Genomic DNA, 11,048 nt, shown 5'->3' with positions numbered 1-11,048 from the left:
GTGAAAAGTTTGGATTCTTTATATTGTGTCAATGGACATAATAGTAAATGGTTACCAAAGGCAGCTTGAGTGTGTTGAATATGTTGAGAGAAAGTTTTTCACCTTTATTTTTATTTTATTAATGATAATTATTTTATCTATTAATTAATTAAAAAGTACAATGAAATATGAAACTGGCAGTAATAGTTTAATTACTTATAAATTAAGACATATATTTATGTCATATCTTTTAATTAGCTACAATAGTGTAATTAATTGTAAATTAAGGCATATATTTAGGTACTTATTGGTAGACAAATATGACACTCTATTTATAGTAATTTTCTCAATTAGATATATAAAGTCCATATCGCTTATTAAATATTGAAAATTTGTTGATGATGTTAAATCTTGAAAATAAATATGGATTCCTTGTATCTTATTTTAGTGGAACACGAATATGCATGTTCTTGTAAAAAAAAAGATAACACTTTTTGATGAATTATGTGAGTTTTAACTATAGTTGGAAAGCAATGGAATTTCCCATGCACTTGTAATGCATTTTTAAAAAAATGTGACTAATATTGTTTTTGGAAATGTGACAAAAAAAAGTTTCAAATGCAAGGTCCAAACGTGTTATACATTTAAAAGGAATAAGGCTCTAATTGTCAGCTGACATATGTTACAAGAATATAAGAGTATAACAATACAGTGCTTGTATTTAATATATGTACTTATTTTCTCTTATGAGGTTTTTTATGCGATGGAAAGAATGCAAAAGAGTTGCAACAGTTGGCTAATTGGACATGTCCGAAGTGTCAAGGTTTTTGCAACTGCAACTTATGTCAATGAGTTTCTTTTCATTTTTCTATTTGTTTTTTGAGTTAGTATTGTAAGCATGAATTCAATATGAAAGTGGAGTTTTGTTTGTAGGAAAAAATGAGAAATCTACTGGTCCTTGTATTGTAATGTAAAGGAATCTGGTTTTAGTTTTGTTGCAGAAATGTTTGCTGTTAAGAAGGCTTCAAAAGCTTCAGGATTAAATAAGCTCAATGACACGACTGTCTTACCATCAAATGAAGCTAGTGAGAAAAAATATGTTATTTTTCTATTCATGCCCTTTCTGAAACCTCTTGTGGTTGACAAATTTGGTTCAAAATGATATCTTGTTTAATTGTGCATGTTCATGATTAGATAATGATGATATGTGCGAAAATGTGTTTATATTTCAACTTATGCTTTTTAAAGCAAGACCTTATGGTTGATGGTCATGTTCGTTTTTGTTATTTCTAGCAGGAGCTTTAACTACATCTCTCGGAGAACTTGGAAAAGAAAATTGTACAGATACAAGTAATATCACTAAAGTTTGCAACAAAGATAATGATGGAGGTGATAATGTTGGTCTCATGCTCCAAAAAGAGATAGGCAGGTTCCTTAATGTTGGTATGAACTTAGAGAGAAACAAATTTGAAGGGAAATTTTTTTTTGCCACTGACACAAAGTTAAAAGAAATATTTGGCATTGCGTTACCATCCAAAGATGTTGGGAATGCATTACATCTTTTAGAGTTTTACAAAGTGTTTGGAAATGTATGATTTTATGTTAACAATTTATCTTGATGTTTTGTTTGATTAATTGCAATTCATTGTTGCATTTAATGGTTGACTGAATGAGTAAACATAATTGGCAAATTTCTTCAATGTTATAGAGTGATATCAAAATTGGAACTAATTATCTCTATCAAATATCATGCAACTTAAAAATTAAGTTTTCAATGATTTTGTAGTTGGTCATTTAATTGAATGGTTTCACCATGAATGATATTATCTTTTGTTACATTAAATTATATACCATAAGATAAGGGAATATCATGTTGAAACCATTCAATTAAATGACCAACTACAAAATCATCTAAAACTTTATACAAATAATTAGTTCCAATTTTGTAATATCACTATATAACATTGAAAGAATTTGTCAATTATGTTTATTCAGTCAATCAACTATGCAACAATAAACTGCAATTAATCAAACCAAATATCAGGAAAAAAATTTTAGCATGAAACAAAACCATACCTTTCCAAACACTTTGCAAAACTCTAAAAGTTGCAATGCATTCTCAACATCTTTGGGTGGTAACTCAATGTCAAATATTTCTCTTAACTCTATTTCAGGGGAAAAAAGAATTTTATCCTCATATGTTTTAGTCTCTAAGTTCATACCAACATTTGGGAACATTGCTATCTCTCATTGGAACATGGCACCAACATTATCATCCTCATCACCATCTTTGTTGCAAACTTTAATGATATCATTTGCATATGTAAAATTTTCTTTCGCAAGTTTCCTTGAGAGAAGTACTTCAAGCTCGTACAAGAAATAACAAAAAAGAAAATGAACCACCAATCACAAGGTTATCTCATAAAAAAACTTATCATAAGTTGAAATATAAACACATTTTCGTTCATATGATCATTATCTAATCACGAATTTGCACAATTAAACAAGAGATCCTTTTTAACCAAGCATGCCAACCACATGAGATTTCGTAAATGGAATCAATAGAAAAATAACATACTTTTTTCTCATTAGCTTCATTTGATGGTAAGCTAATCGTATCGTTGACCTTATTCAATTCGGAAGCTTTTGAAGCCTTCTTAACAACAAGAATTTTCACAACATACTTCAAATCAGATTCCTTAGCACTAAGATATAGGGAACCAATAGGTTGCTCGTTTTTTCCTACCAACAACTCCTCTTTCATATTGAACTCATGGATAAAATACTAATCCAAAACATAAATAGAAAAAATGAAAAGAAATTCACTAGCATAAGCTGCAATTGCAAAAGCCTCGACACTTCGGACATGTCTAAATAGCCAACTGTCCCAACTCATTTGCATTCTCCTCATACCTAATTCATCACAGAAAAATCCTCATTGGAGAAAGAAAAATTTATACAAGTATTGTATCATTATACTCTCAGATTCATTTAAGATATCACAACTAACAATTAGAGCAAATTTTTCTCTAAAAGTATAGTATGTTTGTACTTTGCATTTGGAACATTTTCTTCACATCTACAAAAAATATTAGTTACATTTTTAGAGAATTTGTTTCTTGCATTGTAAGTGCATACGAAATTCCATTTCTTTGCCACTATAGTTGAAACACATTGAAATCACTAAAATGTGTATCTTGTTTCTGTGTAAGGTAAGTGTGGGTAAAAATATCCAAATTGCCAAATCCAAATCATAATTATCAAAATCCATATTACTTTTAATCAATTTAAATGGATTTGTCTCTAATCCAAATCAATATTTTTGGATTTTAAGTCCAATCCATTTAATTGGATATGGATTAGATATTGGACACATTTTTTAATTATCCAAAATGAATTTTGGGTTGGATTTTAACTTGGCTCGGGCCCAGGTTGAGTTGAGTCAATCTGGACCCAGGTCGAGCAAAGTTAGTCCGAGTCGGTCTGGGACATAGTCGAGCTGAGTCGGTCTTGACCCAAGTCAAGCCTAGATGGCCCAGGCCAAAGTCATGTAGAGTCAACCCGGGCCCTAGTCGAGCTGAGTGGGCTAGCGCCTCAAGTCAGCATTGGGCCCATGCCAAAGTTGAATCAAGTCAACCAGGGCCCAAGTCGCTTCAGGCCCATGTCGAGTCAAGTCGGCCCAGACCCATGTCAAGTTGAGTTGGCCCAGGCCAATGTCGATCTGAGTAGAGTTGTGTCCATGTCGATCCTAATCGACTCGGCCAATGTCGACCTGAGTAGACCCGAGCCAATGTCGAACAGAGTCGACCCCGACCCATGTCGATTTGATTAAGACTAGGACCATGTCGATCCGAGTCGGCCTAGGCCAATGTTGAGTTGAGTCAGCCCATATCCATGTCGAGCCAAGTCGACCCGGACCCATATCTAGCAGAGTCGACCCAGGACGATGTCAATCTGAGTCAACCCGTGTCCATGTCAATTAGAGTCGACCCGGACCGATATCAATCTAAGCTGACCTGGGCCAATGTCAAACAGAGTCGGCCCATGCCCATGTTGATCGAGTCGACTTGGGACCATGTTGATCAGAGTCGGCCCAGGCCATAAGCACATCACCCTTCACTACGCTTTGGATTTGCTACATACCCCACACTCTGGAACCACCGTGACCGAGCTCCTCCACCAGCACACTGTCATCTTACACGAATTGAAGAAGCATCTCCAGTGCACGCGCCAATGCATGCGGGACAACGCTGACCGCGATTACTCTGATGTGTCCTTCAACATCAATGATGGGTGTGGGTCCGCCTCCAACCGTACGACAACAATCCGTGGAACGCCGCGTTTCACCTAAGCTTGCACCATGCTACTTCGACCCATTTCAAATCCTTCTTCGTATAGGCACGGTGGCGTATGAACTCTAAATGCCAGCAACTTTGAAGATCCACCCTGCCTTCCATGCTTCGTTACTTCGAAGTTACAAAAGATCCTCACCCTCACACCTTTGAAACTCTAGTGCAATCTCTCTGCCCACTGAAAATAACTCTAACTCAAACTTCCTCTCACCTACTTCAATAGCTGCACCAACCCTGCCCATAAAAAATTAATGTTAACTCACACTCCCTCTCGCCTAATTTACTAGTCGCATCTACCATGCCCACAAAAATTAAAGTTAACGCACACCGCCTCCCACTTAATTTCCTAGTCACACCACCCCCCTCAGCCAATGGCCCTTCGACACGTCAAAAGTTGCATGTGGAAAGGACATCGAGCCCCTCTCACACTCACCAATCCAACACGCTCCATTCATTCTCTCACCTAACCATAATATCAACCCCACCAACCCACCACAATTCCCAAGCCACGTGGACACCTACCTTGAGCCCCTCTCCCACCCAACAATCCAGAACACTCCATACTACAAAAAAAAGTGTATATTGTGGCGGTTATTTTCGTATAAATTGTCGTTTATAACTGCCACAATATACGTTTGTGGCGGTTTCCCAAACCGCCATAGAACTGACCGCCACAAAGTTTAATGTGGCGGTTTTAGGCTACCCGCCGCAACACCCGCTACTTTAAACATAGTGTAAGTAGTGGCGGTTTTTATATGTAATTAGTGGCAGTTTTATATGTAAGTAGTGACGATTTTTATGTGTAAGTAGTGACAGTTTTTATATGTAAGTAGTAAGATCAATCTTGTTATACAACCAACCTATCAAATAAGAGAATAGAAAATTTGAATTAATAAAGATTTTCAATTATGATAATAAGACATGAATTATTAATAACTTAAAATATCAAGAAAAAGAACATTGATTCTCCATATGCATGAGATGAAAGATGAGCAAGTTAGGTTACTTTCAAAAAAAATCACAAACTATAGCATTTTAAATACTAATAACACACAAATATGGTAATGGCTTATGATATAAACATTGTGCAGAGTGCACTCGTTCAAAACGTAGTCTATACAACAAATATAATTATTCAAACAATATATAAGATATGACATGCGTAAGGTACATATTGTAAAAATTGGTAAAACATAATATATAATTGAAATTCTGAAATCCAAATCATGAACATACTTCTGGACATTAGTAAAAACAAAATAAAATTTTTAAGTAATCGGCTTCATAGAATAGTATCAACGTCATTCATACAGAGGAATGATTTCTATCTGTGGTTCATCAAGGGACCATTTTTACTTGTTTGTTTCAATATATTGCACACTTCTATATCTCATATGGGTATTGGATACTCATAACAACTCATAACTTGATTTAAAGTCCAGTATACTTGGCTAATATTTATGGTTGAAGTATCGAATTAGTACCTATGCCACCTAAAAAACATAGCAACAAGGATAAACAATTTATTAGACTTGATTCTGATCATTAAATGAGACATCCATGGGACATCAAATAGCTAAATTAACTACCATCCAATCCCAGCTAAAAATCAATTCAATGCATAACATACTAATCAAAATGTACCTCCATCCTAGTGAGATTCAACTCTGCCTCCAGGGGCACGATAATAGCTTCAATAGGAGGCATTTCATCATTTTTCTGTGCAGCATGAACTCTTAGAAGCGTGGCTTCTGCAGCGAATTGTGCAGCCAGTGCTGCCCCCTTCTCTTCATTGATTTTTTTTGTTTCAAGGTTCTGTCAAACATATTACTAGCATTAAGTTGCTTGGAAACAATAGTTATTAAGAAGTGAAGAAAAAAATCCAATGAGATAATAATTACTGTAACTACTAGTACTACCCTACTTTCCAGAAGAACTTCAACATCTTTTAGCTTTTCACCCACCTTGTTCATAATATAACAATGCAATTGAAGCAGCATATATGTGAAGCATAATACAAAACAAAACAGTAGTATAAATTCAGCAACCCAAAAATAAATAGCTGCACCACCATCTCAGCTTGTTCTTGACAACTCAGTATTAGATTAAAATGGTTCAAGAAACACCATCAATTTCCAAAACACAACCTTGAAAAAGTTAACGGGTTTCCCCCTTTTTTTCTCCTTGTTTCCTATTTCGCTTTGTGGTGTGATATACAAGAGCAATATCGATGAGATATACTTGTCTGCAAAAAGATTATATCCTCTGTGGACGCATGCCATGAATAAAAATCAATCAAGCAACTAAAGAACTCATCTGGTTTGCTCTAATGGGCATATCTTGTGCTCTAAACTTGGCTTTTGCTTTAATAATATTCTTTTAGCTTTTTCAAAAACAAAAAATTGAACTAGATGCCTACAGAACCCAATCTATATTTATAATGCCATATCTAATCTATATTCCCATTGATAATATGAATACACTTCAATACATACTGTATGCAGACGCATTTAAGGCATAGACAGATAAACAAAAGTGGCAGCCATATCCATGTCAAACTTGTAGTTCAAGAACAATGATGTAAACTTAGAAAATCAATTTTGATCAGGGCATGATCAAATACTAGTTTGTTACACAGTTTATTCAAATTACCTCTTTGGTCAGCTTCGATCTTCTTCATAATCCATCACTCCACCAGATTCAGAGCAGATCTCCTCATGCCTCTGAAGTCGACTTACAGTGTGTAACTTCTGCCACGAAGTAAGTAAGACACGTCGACCAATAATTTCAACCATAAAGAACAACAAGCAATTATGTATATAACTAAGGCAATACTTCTACATTATCTAACACAACTCCAAATTCAAACATAAGATTAGTGCAGCACACAACAACAGCTATATATGGCTATAAACTTAAAATGTTGTTTTGATGAAAACATTAATGGATAATATTCCCAAGTTGATCAGGCCTCAAGTCCCTCCCGGCTGCAAATTGGACCTCAAAGCATCGACGCAACTGATCCAACTTTCTCGGACTATTCCTGCATACATGCATTCATTAATAAGAAAATCTTCAAGTTCCCCTAAGAATTTCTTTAACTTTTTTTCAAATTGTCAAACCCCCTAAGAATTTTTTTTAATTTTACAGTAACCTAAAGTAACGAAAATGTACGTTAAACTTGGTGCAGGTACATATTACATATCTGCAGCAAAATGAATATGGAAGCACTAACTAACACCAAGTTTTTTAAATTAAAAAATGTTTTATAATATTTTAATTAAAATTATTAAAATTCTGGAGTTGAAAGTTCATGTAAAAACTGTTTCATTTAGTGTAATAGTGTAAAAAAGATTATACTTTGAAAACTCAAAAGGGTTATAAACAACTCATGTAACAGTTTTAAAATATATATAGTCTAAAAAAATTTGTTTAACTTTTGCAATTGTTTTTTCCTGGAGCTGGGCTACCACCCTTCAAGTGAATATCCCCTAAGAAGGATTTTTAATTTTAAAGTAACCTAAAGCAACGAAAAAGGATGTTAAACTTGATTGCAAAATGAATATTGAAGCAATAACAGCAAAGAGAAAATCATAAAATAAAACTAAAGTCCTCAAATAGATACAAATAAAGAAAGGAAGAAGGAAAAAAACTAATAGATGCAGATAAAGAAAGGTAGAAGAAAGAAAAAGTAATAGATGCAGATAAAGAAAGGTAGAAGGAAGAAAACCTGAGTTGTTTGAAGACACACAACAGCTGCGGAAACTCATTTGGAAACCCTAAATGGCTCATTCACTTTTTATTTGTTCTGGCGCCTATTGTTTCACCAATGAATGCAAGAGTGTGAAGATTCCAAGACAATTTAATTTATGCAACATCACATTAAAGCTGCCAGCCTCAACACCGGTACATGTGCTTGTGAGAATCAATGCATGTATTCTTCCACGCCAATAGTTTCGCCAATTAGTGCAAGACTGCAAGATTCCAAGGCAATTTAATTTCTTCTTCTGCCATTTCAATTCTAACCTACATCCTATCATTTTTCATAAATCAAAACTGTTTTATAATATTTTAATTAAAAAAAAATTAATACTTAAACCCAACTTGAGTCTGAGTGTTTTTTAAAGAAACAGAACATGATTTGTTTCTTTAGTTATATTTATTTCAACCTCCTTCTAAATAAGAATATGATAAAATACATGAAATTGTGGAATAAAAAAAAAATACTTCCATTAAGTAATAAACTTTCTTATTTCTCTTCCTAAAATTTGCACATACGTGCAAAATCAAACAGTTTCTAATATTATAAAAAATTAAAAACAAATAATGAATTAAATTATAAACAATAAATCCAATCTAACATCTAAATAAATAAATTTTAATTCAAAATAATTTATTATATAAGAACATAAAATAGTTAGGTTTTAAATTATTTAATATTAAATATAATAATTATTTTAATTTATTTGATTAAAGATATTAATTAATCAATTAAACTTTTTAAAAATATTTATATAATAAGATATACTTTTATATATATATATATATATATATATATATATATGAATAGGATAAAATACATGAATTTCGGGAATAAAAAAATAAATACTTCCTTTAAGTGATAAACTCACTACAAGAAAAAGTACTTTATTTAAAATTTTATTGTTTTAGATAAATTTTATAAAATTAAAAAATTAGATATTTTGTCTTACAAAAGGTTTTTTTTTAATTCAAAACTGTTTTATAATATTTTAATTAAAAAATACTTGAATGTTTTTGAAAAAAAACAGAAATCATAATTCTAAGAACATGATTCTTCTTTTGTTTTGTTATTTTAGTTATATTTATTTCAACCTCTTTTTTTATTACTGTTTTTTAAATAAGAGAATAGGATAAAATACTTTCATTAAGTGATAAACATTCTTCATTCCTCTTCTTCTTACTAGAATGTGCATATAAATTCAAAATCAAACAGTTTCTAATATTATAAAAATTTTAAAAAAAATTATAGACTTTATTTTTATATATTTCTAATTAATTTAGAATCAATCTATTTCATATTTTTTTTTAAAAAAAATATCTCAAAACATTATAAACAATAAATCCAATCTAACATCCAAATAAATAAATTTTAATTTAAAATATTTTACTATATAAGAAAATAAAACAGTTAGGTTTTAAACGATTTAATATTACATATAATAATTATTTTAATTTATTTGATTAAAGATATTAATTAAACAATAAATTTTTTGAAAAATCTTTATATAATAAGATATACTTATATATATATATATAAATTTTGAAAATTTAAAAAAATAAAACTAATTTTAAAAATAAAGTTGGTCATCATCTTGCTACTGTCTTGTTTGAACATGGTAGGACCATCAATAACTTTGTTGTTGTCTATAGTAGTTCTGCTTAACTTGAGTTAGATGGTTTCTTATGCTGGATACATATGCCTTGTACAGAAAAAAGATAACACATTTTGGTGATTGCTGTGTGCTTTAACTATAGTAACAAAGCAATGGAATTTCGTAGGCACTTGCAATGCAAGAAACAACTTCATATTTTCTAAAATTATGACTAATATTTTTTTGTAAATGTGAACAAAATGTTCCAAATGCAAGGTCAAAATGTGTTATACTTTTAGAGGGAGTTAGACTCTAATTGTCAGTTAGGATATCCTAAAAGAATTTGAGAGTATAATGATACAATACTTGTACACATGTAATTTCATTCTCTGATGAAGATTATGTTGCGATGAATTAGGTATAGGGAGAATGCTGAAGAAGTGGGACATTTGACTGATTGGACATGTTCGAAGTGTCGAGACTTTTACAACTGCAGTTTCTTCGAGTGAGTTTCTTTTCGTCTTTTCTATTTGTGTTTCGAGTTGGTATTGTATCCATGAGTTCAATATGACAAAAGAGTTATGTTTGTAGAAAAAAACAAGGTGAGCAACCTACTAGTCCCCTGATCGTAATGCCAAAGAATCAGGTTTTAAGTTTGTTGTGGAAATGCTTACGGTTAAGAAGACTTCAAAAGCTTAATCATTAAATAAGGTCAGTGACACGACAACCTTACCATCAAATGAAGCTATTGAGAAAAATGTATGCTACTTTTATGTTCATGTCCTTTCCAAAATCTCCCGTTGTTGACAGATTTGGTTAAAAATGATCTCTTGTTTAATTGTGCAAATTCATGATTAGATAATGATGATATGAGTGAAAATGTGTTTATAGTTCAACTTATGATATGCTTTTTATGAAATGACCTTATGGTTGGTGGTTCATGTTTTTATTTTTATTTCCTGTAGGAGCTTAAAGCACATCTCTCAGGAGAATTTGAGAAAGAAAATTGTACAGATGCAAATGATGTCACTAAAGGTGATAATGTTGGTGCCATGCTCCAAGGAGAGAGCAGAACAATTGAGGAGGAAATTCTTTTGCCCCTTGGCACAAAGTTAAAAGAAATATTTGGCATTAGGTTACCACCCAAAGATGTTGGGAATGCATTACAATTTTTAAAGTTTTCCAAAGTGTTCATGTTAACAATTTGGTCTGATGTTTTGTTTGATTAATTGCAATTTATTATTGCATTTAATAGTTGACTAACTGAATAAACATAATTTTCAAATTTCTTTAATGTTATAGAGTGATATTACAAAATTGGAACTAATTATTTCTATCAAATATCATGCAAAATATTAATTAG

At 32.0% G+C, this 11,048-nt stretch overlaps 1 long non-coding RNA gene across 2 annotated transcripts; it reads right to left on the bottom strand.

The window, feature by feature from the left end:
• Positions 1-1,481: 1,481 nt before the first annotated feature.
• Positions 1,482-8,365, bottom strand: LOC137837191 (uncharacterized). 2 transcript variants are annotated; one of them, XR_011085386.1, is made up of 4 exons: positions 8,062-8,365; positions 6,984-7,374; positions 5,976-6,146; positions 1,482-2,892 (listed from the first exon to the last, which is right to left on the bottom strand). It is a non-coding gene; the product is annotated as an uncharacterized lncRNA (long non-coding RNA). The 2 variants fall into 2 exon arrangements; XR_011085385.1 differs by lacking the exon at positions 1,482-2,892 and adding an exon at positions 5,592-5,824 and having other exon boundaries at positions 8,062-8,364.
• Positions 8,366-11,048: the final 2,683 nt, after the last annotated feature.

Source organism: Phaseolus vulgaris, chromosome 4, assembly GCF_000499845.2.
Source record: "Phaseolus vulgaris cultivar G19833 chromosome 4, P. vulgaris v2.0, whole genome shotgun sequence".
In the NCBI taxonomy this organism is placed as follows: Eukaryota; Viridiplantae; Streptophyta; class Magnoliopsida; order Fabales; family Fabaceae; genus Phaseolus; species Phaseolus vulgaris.
This window is presented reverse-complemented; position numbering and strand designations above follow the sequence as displayed.